This window comes from Heteronotia binoei, chromosome 2 (genome assembly GCF_032191835.1).
Source record: "Heteronotia binoei isolate CCM8104 ecotype False Entrance Well chromosome 2, APGP_CSIRO_Hbin_v1, whole genome shotgun sequence".
NCBI lineage: Eukaryota > Metazoa > Chordata > Lepidosauria > Squamata > Gekkonidae > Heteronotia > Heteronotia binoei.
Genome location: NC_083224.1, coordinates 42,959,218 through 42,976,008, shown reverse-complemented (window position 1 = coordinate 42,976,008; position 16,791 = coordinate 42,959,218). Strand labels below are relative to the sequence as shown.

At 43.1% G+C, this 16,791-nt stretch overlaps 1 long non-coding RNA gene across 1 annotated transcript in view; it reads right to left on the bottom strand.

Moving 5' to 3' along the window:
* LOC132566145 (uncharacterized) overlaps positions 1–16,791 on the bottom strand; it is a 282,585-nt gene that overhangs the window by 159,395 nt on the left and 106,399 nt on the right. The gene's annotated exons all lie outside the window — the stretch shown is intronic.

Genomic DNA, 16,791 nt, shown 5'->3' with positions numbered 1-16,791 from the left:
CGGCGAGGCAGAGAGAAAGCGCTCCCACTTCCCTCGTGCTCCCGCCGCGGGGACTTGCTGCTCGGCGCCACGCCTCCACTGGCCGGCGCCGGCTGGGGGGAGGAGGAGGAGGAGGAGGAGGAGGAGAGGCGGGCCCCGCCGAGTCGCTGGCTGGCCACACCCCCGCCTGGCGTGCCCGAGGAAGTCGACCCCGAGCGCTCCTCCTCCTCCTCCTCTTAGCCCAGCGTGCCAGGAGGCGAAGCTGTTGCCGGGGCTGTGACTTGCGCCTTTTCGACCTGCCCTTTTCAGCTTTTCTCCAGAGCTTTTCCAGCGGCGGCTCTTGTGGGGTGAAACAACCTTCCTGCAGCTCGTACGCATCTGATGAAGTGAAGCGTAGAAAGCTGCAGAATAAATGTTAAAATATAATAATATGGAAATATAGAATAAAAGTTAATACTGGACGCCACCCTTTTTAAGAAGATTGCTGAGATTCCGCACAGGAGGCTATTGAAGAAGAAGAACGCGCTGTCGGCTCATAAAAGTCTCATCTGCGGGGCGTTCGCGGTCAGAGAGGAGCAGAGGGGATTTGCTATTGCCTTCCTCTGCGCAGCAACCACAGTCTTCCTTGGTGGTCTCTCTTTCGAGTACTATTCGTAGCCGCCCCTTGTTAGCTCCCAGACTTTGGCGAGCTGGGCCAAACTGGGCTAATTGGCTTGGATTATAGCAAGATCAGTTTGTTGGGTTTTTAAAGGGATTTTTAATTGTTGATTATTGTAATAATGATAACTGCTTTCCCCCCCCCCGCCCCCCACAGAAGCATTTCTTGTGAATGAGATCTCAATTCTTGAATGTGTCTGATGAAGGCTAGCTCAAAATGGTTTGTACTCAATAAACGGAGGGTATTCTGAACGTGCCCATGAGACTTCCAAGCAAAGCTAAATTCAGATGTTTTCAAAACAGAGGGGGCGGGCAGTGGCGTCAGGCCAAAGCAAAATCCAGAAAATGAATGCCATCATTAAGGCAAAATCCAGAAAATAAATGCCATCATTGATTGCTTCATTAAGGCAAACCAAGCTAACACAAATTAGTGTGCAGGTTTTCAGGCTTTCCAGAACACTTCAACCAGGTGGATGTTTTAAAAAAAGAAAAGACAGAGGAGGGGACATGGAAAAGCTGCAGCTCCTGGGGAAGAGTCCCAGTAATACAGAGTGACACTTACTGCCTGTTCTAGGCTCTCCCCTAGCAAGATATTTCACAGCTTTCTTTAATGGGGGTGCTGCTTCTCTGTCCCAGTAGCTTTTTGAGCATCTTGAAATTTGTTTTGTGACCAACCACCTAATTCAATTAAATGTGTGCCCCTGTGTTCCATTCTAAGGCTGTACAAAACAGAGTAGTGGCTCCTCCCTCTGCCCTGAAACAGCTCATCTTCACCTCCCTTTTTATTTTGGCACTGAACTTCCATCAAAACTCTGTGAAGGTCCACAACAATATTTATCTTGCATAAAGCGGAAGTACTATAGCAAGATACCTGTGAGTGTGTGTGTGTTTTGGTATGTTGTGTGTTTCCCTGAAACAAAAATTCCCCTCTCCAATTGTTTTTGACCCATGAGGCTCATCCAAAATCAGCCAAAAAGGAGTTCAGTAGGAAAACAGGGCGAAGTAAATAGACTCCTTCCCTTCCTCTTTGCCAGTCTTTTTTTTCCCCAATAGCAACCTGTAAAAATCCAGGTGTGTGTGTGGGGGGGGGGAGTTAGTTAAGTGACAGTTACTTCTGCCTGTCTGAAATAATATTACAGAAGATCTAGGGAGGAAAGGCAATAATCTAACTTTCAGCACTTGCCAACAATCAATACAAATATTAAAGCCTCAAGAACATTATAAATTCCTTCTAATACAAATGCTGCCTCTCTCACATTGCTTCCAAATACAGTTGCCAAATTCCAGTTGGAGCCTGGAGACCCCCTAGAATTACAGCTAATCTCCAGATGAAAAAGATCAGTTCCCCTGGAGAAAATGGTTGCTTTGGCATTATACTCCATTGAGGTCCCTCCCCAAACTTGGCTTTCCCAAGGCTCTACCCCCAAATCTCCAGGACTGGAGCTGGCAACCCCACTTACAAGACTACAGTACTACTGTCTGTCTCTACCACATGGGTGAGTCCACTCAAAGTATTCTTTATCCCAGCTATAATGATAATGAAGTGAACTATACAGTGCAAAATTTTGGACGGATAGCTTATGCACACACTGCCCTAACCATCTGGACGAACCATTGCTCTGAACTCTGGACTGCTGCCATCGGCAACGAGAGACTTAATTTTTTTTCTGTGCCCACATCGATTGCCAGTTCCATTATCAGAGAAATATACACACACATACACACAAAATGGACTTTTGGTTTTTATCAACAAGAGAATAAGCCACAGGCGAAGTGCTATTTGATAAATGGCTTTTTAAATTGTTACTGCAATTTAAATGAAAGGATGAGGCCTCTGTTGGAGGAAAGCACATCAGCCAGGCAAGTAACTGCTAGCAGGGAGGTTCTGGAGCCTTTGCAAGCCAGGTCCTACATGAGAAATGGATCTGCTTGCTCTCTTATTGATTGCCAACCTTTTTACTGGCTGTTGTAGCTGTGCCTTTAATGTCAGTTTGGTTTGCAGACATAAGCTGAAGATAGTGGTCATCTCTATACTGTGAAAAGCTTCACTAGGATTTCTGCAATTCAGTGTGCAGTTAAATACAGAAGAGCATTTCCCCAGCCAGTTGGGAGTTCTTGTTGTGATTCGGCAAGTCAAATGCATCTCATCAAGCACATTTGGCAGCCCTCACCCCTGATAATCAATAAGACTGTATTTGTGCTGATTGCCTGGCACAGCAAAATCAGATTGTGAAGCATCAAATACTTGACAGACATGGGTGATTTGATTTGATTGCCTGAAAAATGTTACAGTCCTAGAAAAAAAGGAAGTCATGCAGCAAGGGTCCTCAACCTTTTTGAGCCTGGGGGCACCACTGGAATTCTGACCCAACATGGTGGACACAGCCAAAATGGCTGCCACAGGAGGCAAAGCTAGCTACAAAATGGTTGCCACAGGGTGTTTGCCTTCGGTGAAGACCTGAAGATCCTTGTTCTGTGGTGGCAGCTGCCGCCACCAAAGTATTATTTAAAAAATCCAATCAAATTTCCTACGCCCAAGCAGGAGCCTTGCTGGGAAAAGCTGTCCTGGCCTACTAGGGTTGTCATGTCTTACTTGGCTGCTGACGGTGGGGGGGGGGCTTCCCTCCATGGAGCTCTAGTGTCAGAGTTTTTTACCAAAATGTTAGTGTCCCAGTGCGATTACATCACTTCTGGGTGACATCATTATGCTGGGCACATTGGGTGCCAATGGAGCTGTTCAGGGATGGGGCTCCCCCACCAGTAAATCCAGTGCTGGTGGGTTGTGGCCCCAAAATCGGGGGAAACTCCACCCCCAGTGGGAGGCTGGGTACCCTATGGCCTATCCACTCTCTAAAAGACTTGGTGGGTTCTAGGAAATGTGTTGGCAGGCACCATGGTGCTTGTGGGGAACCCCTGTCATATAGTGTTCCTTCCTTGCTAGATTAACACCAGTTTCAGCAAAAAAACTTCATAGATGGAAGCCCACTTGTCCAGATGTAATTAGGGCAAAGGAAGATGAAGGATGCTGCAGACTGAAAATATTGTTTTCTTCCTTTTTTATGTATACTATGTGTATTATCTTGGTAGGGATTCCCCCCCCCCCATAATTTGTTTCTACAAATTACTTTGTGAAGAACACACATTGTCATGTTCTCAATAAACCTTGCTTCCAACAATGGATTGAAACAAACAAAATGGCTGGGTGACCCAGTTTTCAAACCTTCCAGTTTCTTTCTTTGATAAGCTTTTCTGCCACTGTGTTCAAGCTGGTTGACAATTCCAAATAATACTTACAATAAGTTGGGCACAGCATACAAGGGAAAGGGGACAGAAGCTAAAGGAGAAAACAAGCAAATTCAGGCATGGATGTTTTGGTGCTTCACAAGGAACAGATGGAACGGATGCAGTAGGAGACCACTGGAGAAAGGAATGGAGCCAAATGCAGAAGACTTTGCTGTTTCATCTCATCCTCTGAGGCAATTTTAAGCTTAATTACAATGCCCTGTTTTGGAGCAGAATCAGGAAAAGGGAAGGAGGTTAACCCATTCATCTCTCTATAATTTTACATATCAAAGCCCAATAGGGTAGCAAATTCTGAGTGAGGAAATTTCTGGGGATCTGAGGCTGGAACCTGGGAAGGGAAGGGAAGGGCTTGGGGAGGGGAGGAACCCCAGCAAGGCCATAATGCCGTACAGTTGATCCTCTGAAGCAGCTATTTCTTCAAGGGGAATTGATCTCGGCCATCTGGAAATGGGAGATCTCAAGGCCGACATAGAGGTTGGCAAGCCTAAAACCTAATCTAATCTGGAGAATCATGTTTAATTCCCTCCTCCTCCACAGAAAGCATGCTGGGTTATCTTGGGCCAGTCACACTACTTATCTCAGTAGTCCTCCAGCCCCTTCTTCTTCATAAAATGCCAATTGTGGGGAGAGGAAGGGAAGGGGATTGCAAGCCATTAGGGTTGAGGAAGGAGGGCAATTTTTTACCAATCCTCGCCCTCCTGCTGCAGACTCTCAGCCCCTCCATATCTTTGTTTGTTTGTTGTTTATTTATGTGATTTTATAACCCACACCCTCTCCTCAACAGAGGACTGGGGGCAGTTCACAACATAGATGACACAGCATCAAAGGTTAAAATAGACCATAAAACCAAAAAAAGCATAATAATACAACAAAACAGATTCTGATTAAAATTCAACAGGTCATCGGCTCTGGAAAAAATTTGGACAGCCTGCCAGTTCACTGATTCCCTTTGTTAATTAATTAAATGCTGCACAAAACAAGGCAGCCTTGTGTGCTCAAGGGAGCCTTAATAGGTCCCACAGGGCACAACCCTCCTCCTCCTCGGAGAGCTGATTCCAGAGGGATTTATTTATTTGATTCATAAAAGTGGCCTGATGGGGCAGCAAGCAAGGTTGCAGTGAGGGGTGGGAGGGAAGTTGCCTTTGTCTAGTACCACTCCAACTACCAGCTGCTTAGAATTCAAGCCTTTGTTTTTCATTCTTTCCTTGCCCTAACACTAGTAATGCTTTCTCATTTCCATTTCATGATGGTCAAGTGGAACTACAATTAAAACCTGTTTTTCCCTTATCCACTGGATCCATTAGGCTTGGTCGTGTTCCTTATGAGGAACCTGATGAATACTTTTCACCAGGACTTTTTTGTAGAAAAATCCCAGCAGGAACTCATTTACATTTTGGGTCAAACACCCCAACATCATCATTCTTTTGCACAGGGCTTTTCTTCTGGAAAAAGCCCAGCAGGAACTCATTTGCATATTAGGCCACACACCCTGACACCAAGCCAGCCAGAACTGTGTTCGTGTTTAAAAAAAAGCTCTGCTTTTCACAACGAATTGAGGAGTTGATGCGAGTGAGGGGATGCAAAGACAAATCTGATCAGTATTTTGAAGCAGCCTCTCATTAATGCTAGTGAGCATCAGTAGCAGATTTATCAGAAGCTTTACCAGATTGGAATAAGCCAGGCTTCTAAAACAGACACTGCTGGAAAGTACTAATTTGATTCATTTGGATGAACCCCAGGATGCCGTCAATAACAATGTAGCTCCCAGCCATTTATGCTGAGATATTCAATAGCCCATCCCACAAAGGGCCACCAGGGGATTCAAAGGTGAAAGAAGCTTCCATCTGAACCAGCCGTGCAAACGCATTGTGCATTCATAAGAGGCGATAACTTCAAGACTGATATGTTGTTCTCTGCTGTTTTTCTATAGCTCAGCAGAACAAGCAGGTGGCTGGTACCTGGAGAAAAACAAGCACCAGTGTCTTCCTGTTTTATTTATTTAATTCCATTTATATTCCACCCTCCTCACTGAAGCAGGCTCAGGGCAGCTACAGAAGAAGAGGTTGGATTTATACTCCACCCTTCACTACTGAAAGGAGTCTCAGAGCAGTTTACAATCTCCTTTCCCTTTCCTTCCCCTCCCCACAACAGACACCCTGTGAGGCAGGTGGGGCTGAGGAAGCTCTCCCAGAACTGCTTTTGCACAGAACAGCTTTGAGAGAACTTGAGGCTGACCCAAGGTCACATCAGCAGGTGCATGTAGAGGAGTGGGGAATCAAACCCAGTTCTGCCAGATAAGAGTAAACGCACTTCACCACTACACCAAACTAGCTCTTTTAAAATACAGACTGTTCATAGAAATATAGAATCATAGAGTTGGAAGGGACCTCCAGGGTTGTCTAGTCCAACCCCCTACTCTCAAATACCTCCCCCTAAATTCACAGGATCTTCATTGCTATCAGATGGCCATCTATGTTGGTTGAGAAAAACTGTCCCTTGTAATTCATGCATCAATGTTTGGTTGCTAACTGCCTGGAGAGGAGGGAATGTAACTCTTACTTTAATAGGGATTTACCAGGCGATGTTATTTGCCTCCATGCCATGAAAAGCTTCAGCTGCACATTTTCACACATTATGCCTCTATTAAAGGGACAAGACATCTTTCTCCAGGTCACTTGGCTTGTTTTTTCTGTTTTGTCTCAAATGTTTACATCTTGTTATATGCTGATTTGCTTTTCCACCCTGTCTATAAGTTTGAATGGTTTTCTTCCATTGCATTTTATCTGAAGAAGTGTGTTTGCATGCAAAAGCTCATAGTTTGAATAAAATTGTGCTGTTCTTAAAGGTGCCACTGGACTCTCATTTGCATATTAGGCCACACCCCTGATGTCAAGCCAACTGGAACTGTATTCCTGCTCTAAAAAAGCAGTGTTGCCTTCTATGAAGATTTATGGCTGTCCCGCCCATTAATGGCTTAGCCCAGGAACTTGAGGGAAGAGATAAGATCACTCACTTTAACTTATACTTCTGAAAATGGCATAGGAGAGGCCTTTTTATAAGTTCAAAGATAAACTAAAGGGGGAATTGAGGTAAAATGTCCAAGGTGAATCAAATATAACTCTGAGGTAACAAAGACCAATTTCACACTAGGCTTGTTCTGGGTGGAGAGCCCTTTTGTTCCCGGCACTTCTCTCAGTTTTTGCACAAGCTGCTCTGGAGCTGCGAGTTGGACTGCCACTTTTCTGCAGCAAGCCAGATCCTCTTACAAGTGGTTTCTGCTTGCCGTGGAAAAGCTGCAGGCCAACTCACAGCTCCAGAGCAGCTTGTGCAAAAATCGAGAGATGCACCGGGGGCAAAAAGGCTCTCCACCCGGAACAAGCCCTAGTGCAAAATCATTCTTAGTGGTTTCACCCTCATATGTTTCTAGCAAGAGAGAGTTTAAACGTTTTTCACAAAGCCTTATAATCTTAGAGATGAGAGGCTTTGGTGTCAGAGTTTCCTAAACACTCCTGATCACTTTCTTGATTTTAACTGATTCTTCAGGTTTCAGAAGGTAGAGATTCACTTCAGCTACCCAAATTCCTTCTCTAAACACACCAGGGATTCCTCCACTCTTTGAGCTGTCTCCCTTTCCAACTGGGCAGGGAATCACTTCTCTAACTAGAAGATCTATCCCCTTCTCCTGGCCCAAATGGGGGTCTTCACCAGTCTTCTTGCTCCTCCTTGCCAACCTTCCCAGTCTTCAGTCAGTGTTAAACTCTCCTCAGTTAGGGCTAAACTGAGTTCTCTTCAGCAGTCAGTTCCCAAGTCTTTCTGCTCAATTAACACTAACCAGTCAAATCCCTTTGAGCTCCCTGTCGCTCAAGGCTCTCTGGCTTTGTGAGGCATTAACCCAGCACAGTCTTTTATATGTTTACAGCACAGTCTGTCACAAGGAATAAAGCTTAGAGGAGTAGAGACCAGGAAATATCAACAACAATAACTGAAGGTACCAGAACATATATCTCAAAACAAATTCTGAAATCATTTACAGAATTATAACTACTAACCTACTATGGTCTGCTTCTTATTCTCCATATGTATACTCTATATGTGGTGCTGGAGAAGACTCTTGAGAGTCCCTTGAACTGCAAGAAAATCAAATCAGTCAATCCTAAGGGAAATCAACCCAGATTGTTCACTGGAATGTCATATGTTGAAGCTGAAACTCAAATACTTTGGCCACCAAATGAGAAGGGAGCACTCCCTGGAGAAGATCCTGATGCTAGGAAAGACAGAAGGCAAAAGAAGAAGGGGACGGCAAAATATGAGATGGCTGGACAGTGTTACTGATGTAACAAACATGAATTTGAGCAGACTTCGGAGGGTGGTGGAAGACAGGAGGGCCTGGCGTGACTTTGTCCATAGGGTCGCAAAGAGTCGGATTTGACTGTGTGACAACAACAAAAATACTCTAGGACAGGAGTTAGCATTTTTTTAACAATTAGAAAGAACTATATCAGAATTCAGAGCAAGAAATCAACAAAAAGCCGGTATAAGAACACATTTGCATAACTAAAACCATGCAATCTGAAGACATGTACTTGCATTTGAAAACTGATACCTTGAGTAAAACTTCGTTGGTCTTTAAGGTACCGCTGAATTCAAACTTTGTTACACAAATTAGTATTACTTATTACTTATGTGCTGCTTAATACTCTAGATGGTCACACTGCCTGCATGCCATTTCCCCAATGGCGCTGGGTACAGCTGGGAGTGCCGCCGTCATGGTGACTAAGAACACTGATGCATAGTGCACTGCCCACATGGTCTTCTCCAGAACCACTAGGCAGCACTGGCAGCTGGGAGCACTGCAGACAAAGCACTCAGAAGCAGGTAGCAGAATGGTGGGAGTGCAGATTAGTGTTGCCAAACCTACAGTTAGCACCTGGAGATCTCCCACTATTTCAATTGATCTCCAGCCAACCAACATCAGTTCTCCTGGAGAAAATGGCTGCTTTGGAGGGTGGACTCCATGCCACTGTACCCTACTGAGCTCCCTCCCCTCCCTAAACCCCACTCTTCCCAGCCTCCACCCCCAAAATCTCCAGGTATTTTCCAACCCAAAGCTGGCACCCAAAGTGCAGGCATCAGAAGAAGAAGATACTGGATTTATATCCCGCCCTCCACTCCAAAGAGTCTCAGAGCGGCTCACAATCTCCTTTACCTTCCTCCCCCACAACAGACACCCTGGGAGGTGGCTGGAGAGGACTCTCACAGCAGCTGCCCTTTCAAGGACAACCTCTGCCAGAGCTATGGGCTGATCCAAGGTCATGCTAGCAGGTGCAAGTGGAGGAGTGGGGAATCAAACCCGGTTCTTCCAGATAAGAGTCCGCACAACCACTACACCAACTGGCTCTCCAGAGGAAAAATATGAGTAGGGAGTCACCAGTAGTAGATCCTGACAGAGGCCATGGGCCCTGATAACTACCCACCTCAGGGTATAGTGACGCTAGTCCAATCCAGAGCATTTATGCCCGGCCTACTCCTTATAGACATCTATTCCTGAGGCACAGTCAGGACTGAACAGTGAAGACAGGCTAATCTACAGGGTTTGGTGAGTGACTGTTGATGGTACAGCAGGCTGCTACCTAACAGCCTCATTTGGGAAAAGAGCTCACAGGAGCAGAGCTCCAGAACCTCTAAATTTTATTGTGCTCTTTCTTTCCTTACCCCCCCCCCCCCAAAAAAAACCCCTTGACTCTGGGCTCCATTCTTCAAATCCTCTGTGAGAATTTTGCTGAACTCTAAGATTCGACAAATTTTCTAATATTTTTTACCACACAAAAAATGCAAAAATAACGAAAACATATCAAGTAGACAGATGGAAATCTTAATCATGCCACTGTGGCCACATAGGAGAAAGTAATTTTAAAAGTATGATAAGAGTAAGGGTTTTTTAGGACAATTATAATTCAAGAAGAATTTTAAGGTAGATGCTGAGCTGATATAATTTAGTACACCTTCCGGTGATGTCAGTGGTGTGCGACATATGCAAATGAGTTGTGCTAATGAGCTACAGCACCTCTTTTTCTATGAAATGACCCCTGCTACCTAATATCTGGACACTTTGTTGGAGTGTGTCGAGGCAGACCTGGGAGAATATTTAGCTGTCATCACTGACAGTAGGTGCTTCCATGGACAGAGCTGGAATGGGAGCAAGTGAGCAGAGCTTGAGATAGAACTGAGGGGGTTGTGTCTTAGTAGGGTGGGAGTGTCTTAGTAGGTGCAGCTTGGAATGCCCCACTTTCAAGAGGTACAAACTGAGCTTTGGGAGAAAAATAGAGGTAAAGGGTTGTGTAGGGATCATCTAAGTCATAGCAAAAAGAGAAATCTCCCATCTCTGCTGAATGTTAACAGAACAGAGGCCCAGAAGAAAGCAATATTTTGATATCTGCCTCTGAAATGTTCATCCTCCGCCACTTGGCAACCATGCCGCTTAATTAGACTGGAGAGAGGATGGTGAAAGAAGCCAGGCTCTGAACTGCTGCCTGCTCCTCTCTTAATGAGATATTCTTACCTAAATTGCACACTTGGCTCCATCTTCATACTGCTTACAAAGACCTCTTGAAAGGAAGGGGAAGGCTTCCAGATCCTCCAATTCTGAATTTTAATTTCTTTTGAAAACCAATATATCATAATGAAAGATGTTGGCAGAAATTGCCGGCGTTCTGCCTCTGTTATATTTCTTGCCATTGTCTTGGAAACAGGAATGTCAAGTTTGCTGCTGGTCTTCACTCCTCTCCTCTGCTTTTTCACAGAAACTTCATGACCAGGTGCTCTTGCTCATCATTAAACCACCTCTTCTTTTTGTTTTTGTTTGTTTGTTTGTTTTTGATAGATCGTTTTGCAGTTACTGGCACAAGAGCTGGCCAGGGTTTTTTCCTGGTCAGTTGGCAGCCCTTTCCTCTTGTATCTCTGCTATGAAAAGGGCTACTTTTTGTATAAATGAAATCTGGGAATTCAGAGGAATAAGCAGATTGCACCAATAGATGCTTATGATTCTATAAGCGATAGATGTTTAAGATTCTATAGGGAATGTAGGTGCAGTATGGGAACAATACAAGGAAAAGGTGGCTGACTGAGGACAGAATGCACAAATCTCCCAGGTGGATGCTCCAGTGACAGTGCAAATGCCTCTGGATTCATGGTCCAAAATCAAAGAATCAAAAACTGCATGCAAACTGTGCTACAACTCTGTAAACAAATTCTGCAAATATATAATATAATAAGAAAACTCCACAATGTGCAGACAGAGTCCTTGCAATAGAGCAATCTATTAGTAATGCAGTCCAATCAAAGAAGTCTTTCTTTCCAAATGAGTGGGTGTCCTAATGAACCAGCTATGCTGGACAGTAGCCTCCAAATCCAAATATGACATCACTACCCAAATTCCAGATGTAAAGCACGTTTCAGAGTGTAGCCCTTCCTCAGGTAAGTCTTATTTCACCCAAGGGCAATTCTCTCAAATAATTCTTACACAACCCATATGATGTTTAGACTCATAAATTCCAATATAAATTTCCTTTCCTCTCGGGATCCCAATTAACAATGTTTCTTAGCCATATAGTTGCAAGGTACAGGTAACATTCCTCTGAATTCATGGTAGCAATTAGAGGCCAAAGGAGAACCCTGACTATGCAACCAATATATAATCACATACTCATCTGATTCCTATTTCTGTATCATTATCTATGTCCAAAGAGGTAGGCTCATAACGTCCAGCATTTCACAAAGGGAAGCAGGGATATTCTCAGTATTTATGCCTCCCCTATTCCCTGATTGAAGATCACTGTCTGGGACTTGTCAAAGAATCTTTGTTAGCTGCCATACTTTGTATTCATTTACACTACAATAGCTTGTCTTGCATTGGCTTCTGAAGCAGGGGTGTTCGTAAACTGCTATTTTTGGAGAACAGTGACTTATCCATGCCATAAATAACTGTAATTTTTTTTTAAATGAAGGAATGTTTAACTGAACGTTTAATCTTGAAATAGATCTGGCTGCACTTCTTATATTGCAACGTAAATGTATTCAGAAACATTGTCTGTCTGGGTAGACATAGAAAATTGGAAATCATGCATGACCTTCTTTTGGGGGGAAAATGTCGAATAGAAACAAAGTTAGGACAGTAGCTATCAGGAAATGGCAGTGAACCAACTCTGATGGACTAGAACAGCTGGAGGGTCCGATGCTGTGATCTGGCAAATTGGAACAAGTGTTGCATAGCAATTAAGAGAAAGACAGCCAAACTACATAGTTGTTTGATGTCAGACATAAGACAATCCTGACAATTAGGTTATTGACAGAATATCAGGGTAAAAAGGGTAATGTCTTGGGAGGGGTGTAACAAGGAAGAAGACAGGGCTTAACTCCCCCCCACCCCATTTCCCTCCTTTCACTGCAGTGGATACATTCCATCCCTCACTACTTTTTTTCCAACAGGGTTCTATGGTGGAAAGTGCCATCAAATCACAGCTGATTTATGGCAACCCTGAGGTGTTTTCAAGGCAAGAGAAGAACATTTGCCATTGCTAGCCTCCATGTAGCAACCCTAGACTTCCTTGGTGGTCTCCCATCCAAATACTGACCAGGGACAACCATGCTTAGCTTCCAAGATCTGGTGAGATCAGGCAAGCATGGGCCATTCAGGTCAGGGTGGAGGTTCTAGATGCATTTTCACCAAATCCTTCAAGGCTCCTTTCCCTCCTCTCTGTTGAGAATCACCCCCTCCTAATGCTGCCTTTCAGCAAAAACTAGGTCCTCAGGATTTTCTTACAAGCAATTGCACATAACATGTGGATTGAGCCTAAGCTGAGAACTCTCTGACTGAAAATTGACCTGTGCCATGATTTCAGCTTCATGGCAAGGTATTCTCAACCTCAGACCTGCTATGTAAATAATAGCCTTATCTATCTTATTTTCTTGGATCTGATCTTTTAGACCTGCTTTGTAATCTAGGCTTCCTGTTATTACAGATCCAGAGAGTGGAGTTAGTGACTGACCCAAAAGGTAAAGAATTGAACTGACTATTTAGTGATCAATTCTGTTCACTTCTCCACCATTCAGTAATGCCCAGAACCTCCTATGTATGCCACAGGCAGCTCTGAGTCACATTATTGGCATAGATTTGTCTTGCTGAGATTTACATCTTTGATCCAGGTTAGACCAATAAGCCACATGCTAACATTCTTTTTGTGGTTTAATGCAGGCCTATATGGTTGTAAGAAGGATTAGGGCTTTCCCTCCCCCTTAGAATTTCACTTTGATTAATTCTGGCTTTACAGAGAGCTGGGAGCATTTTATAAACATGAGCCATTGCTTATATAGCCCTTGAGCTGCTAAGATTAGAACAGCTGTGTCTTGATATTCTTGATTGTACTAAATAACCAACTGGTGGAAAAGTCAGGAGTAATTGCATCAAACACCCCCCCTTCCTTTTTTCTTTGTGTCTTTTATAATGGCATCCATGTTTAATACAAAAGGTTAAGCTTGCAATTCTTTCTTTGACGTTTCCATGTCATAGGATCTGAATGTGTATTTGGCTTAACACATGGTGTGTGCATGATTCCAAATGATCTTTATCGATTCTGGCTGGTGAAGGTGTCAGTCATAGTACATGCTGCATGATATCATGTTCTACCTTTTATGACTTCAAGTCCTTCCTGCAATTTACTGTAGGAGAACATCAGCACACAATGTTCTACTCTTCCTGTTCCATAGTCAATAAACAGACCATGGGATGCATGAATGGAGGGGCCATGCTTAAGGGTAGACCACCCCTAAAACATTCAGCTGCATAGTCACTCAACAACAAAACCGGGAAGTTTAGTGAATCATAATTACACTGTTTTGGGAAGAATTTATAATACATTTATTTCTATCTGGGCCCCTGTATTAAATTTCATGTTGGAACAGAATATCCTTCCTTCTTCCTTCTTATCACTCCTGGTTATTTTTAAAATTTACATATGACCTGAAAAACCTGCTTATAAGTGACTCATCTCAATAACTCACCTTTATACTGTACCTCTTTTACATGGTGGTAGTTACAATATCTATTCTGAGTATCTTAATCTCTGTAATGGTATTTGTTTTTTTGCTTTACTTTTTATTGTATTTATTAATATTTCATAATAAAGCATGTATTGTTTAAAAAAACCTGGGAAGTTAAGAGAAAATGCTGAAATCCACATCTGCTGTGTTGGCTGCCACCAATGAGAGATGGCTTTGAAGTTGGCTGCAGGATTTTGGGGCAGGATTTGGATCATAATGACCCTGTATAAATCGATGGTGTGGTCTCATTTTGAATACTGTGTGCAATTCTGGTCACCGCACCTCAAAAAAGATACTATAGCATTGGAAAAAGTCCAGAAAAGGGCAACTAGAATGATTAAAGGGTAGGAATACTTTCCCTATAAAGAAAGGTTAAAACGCTTGGGGCTCTTTAGTTTGGAGAAATGTCAACTGCGGGGTGACATGATAGAGGTTTACAAGATAATGCATGGGATGGAGAAAGTAGAGAAAAAAGTACTTTTCTCCCTTTCTCACAATACAAGAACTCGTGGGCATTCGATGAAATTGCTGAGCAGTCAGGTTAAAATGGATAAAAGGAAGTACTTCTTCACCCAAAGGCTGATTAACATGTGGAATTCACTGCCACAGGAGGTGGTGGCGGCTACAAGCATAGACAGCTTCAAGAGGGGATTAGATAAAAATATGGAGCAGAGGTCCATCAGTGGCTATTAGCCACAGTGTGTATATGTGTATGTGTGTGTATATATAATTTTTTTGGCCACTGTGTGACACAGAGTGTTGGACTGGATGGGCCATTGGCCTGATCCAACATGGCTTCTCATATGTTCTTATGAACAGGGAGATAGAACTAGTAGAGTAACCCATGCTTTGTTTGATCTGAGGAATCATGACTGCAGAAAGAAAGAACAAATAGCACAATATGGTAGTTAGGCCTGATCTGGGGGATGCACGCTGTAAACAGATTAGTGCAAGTTCAATATTGGCACTGTTAACACTATGCCAATGATTGGATGGACTGTCTGGCATCCTAGGTAAGGCTAAATTCTGGCACCCTGCCCCCCACGCACTGATAACGTCCCCAAGTTATATGGGGGCCGCCCAATTTGGTGCCCCCAGAAGGCCAGCACCCTAGGCAATTGCCTAGTTTGCCTAGTGGCAGGGCTGGCCACTATTTCCCATTGGGAAATAATAGATTTTGCTTTCCACTCCGTAAGTCCTTTGCAAAGTACACACAAAAGAGGGCAAAAGAGTTAGAGATCTGGTGCCTGCCTGCCTGCTGCTGTGTTTTTACAGGGAAATTACAAAAAACAAACAACAAACTGTGATGTAAGTAGGCTACCATACTTTTTAATATAATTACTTAATGATATACATACTTTTAAAATATAAAACTACTTTTAGATCGACAAATGTTTTAGATACAAAAATCCACAATAACATCCATAAAAGACATTCAAACCAATTTCAGCAGAGCCCATAGTGATTTTAAAGTGGTACAACATACAAGTAACTAGTTACAATAAATGTGTTTTGTATTACACTTCATCAGTATTATAAAAGTCCTTGTCTTGTTATGTTGTATATAATAAAGGAGTAAGCCAGCTTCCTTCATTCAAAGCAAGTGCAAAATCTTCTAATTCATTGCTGGCCAAAACACTTCCCATACAAGCACTGAGGCTTCCTGTAGAACCACCTTAAAAACAAAAATAACAAAATACTAATAAAGGTTGTTATTGGACTATTATGATGCATTTTTGGGACCCAGGGATGAAATCATAACTTAATTTCCAAATTATTCAATATAACCATTACAGGGAACATATACTCTTAAAACGCACCCATTGTTACAATGTGATTACTTATAAGAAGCAAGCCTATTCATCTGGTTCCATCCTTCAATTTAATATTGGCATAATGCTCTCAAGTTGTAAGCTATGTAGCAACGAGATAATTCTGTATAAATTTCTTGAGAAAGCCATTCTTCATATTGAGCAGGAACAAAGTCTTTGCTTCTTTTTGCTGGCCAAGAAACTCTAAAAATCTACCAACTACTGGTCCTTCTTAAGAGAATGTTCCCCATAATTAAATGCAGCTGGCCATACAGTCTCATGGCCCCAAAGGTGCATAAACCTCAATCAAGGTTGCCAACTTGTTTTAGAGGGAGACAACAAAACAATGCCTCTTTCCATTGGTGGCAGGAAATGTGCACCTAATGCAGTGAAATGTTGTCTCCATTAGTTCCTGGGATGAAGTTGCAACAGCACTTCTTAATACATTATGGTGTTGTGTGTGTGTGTGTGTGTGTGTTTTTAAGCATATGGTTTAAAAAACTAAGCATGCAGCAAACTGGTGTTTGAAAACCTGTGCATTATGCGGGTGCATTTGTCAAAGGATAGGTATCAACTGCAGCTCTTTGTGAGTTTACTTGTCAGTAAACAGCCATAGACTATCTGCTTTCGTTTAGCCAGAGTTGCTGTAGGGAAGGATATGCTCCAACAGAAGGTGGGCTTGGCTTCATTCTATGTGGAAATTGACATGCATACCAATATTTGGTCTTTTAGCTTCCTGGTGTCATGGTTTCCTTCTTAAAGGCCACTGTTTACAAATGAGTTATGTTGTGCTCCCCCCCCCCCCTTTATGGCAGTGTTTGTGGTCTGGAACACCCTGCTGCAGTTTAACATTCTTAAATGCAGGAGCGCTAAAGAGACCCTCCATGTTCAGGCGCAGTACATCTGTGAATACCATATGTTGGGAGTGGACAACATTGGGGACTAG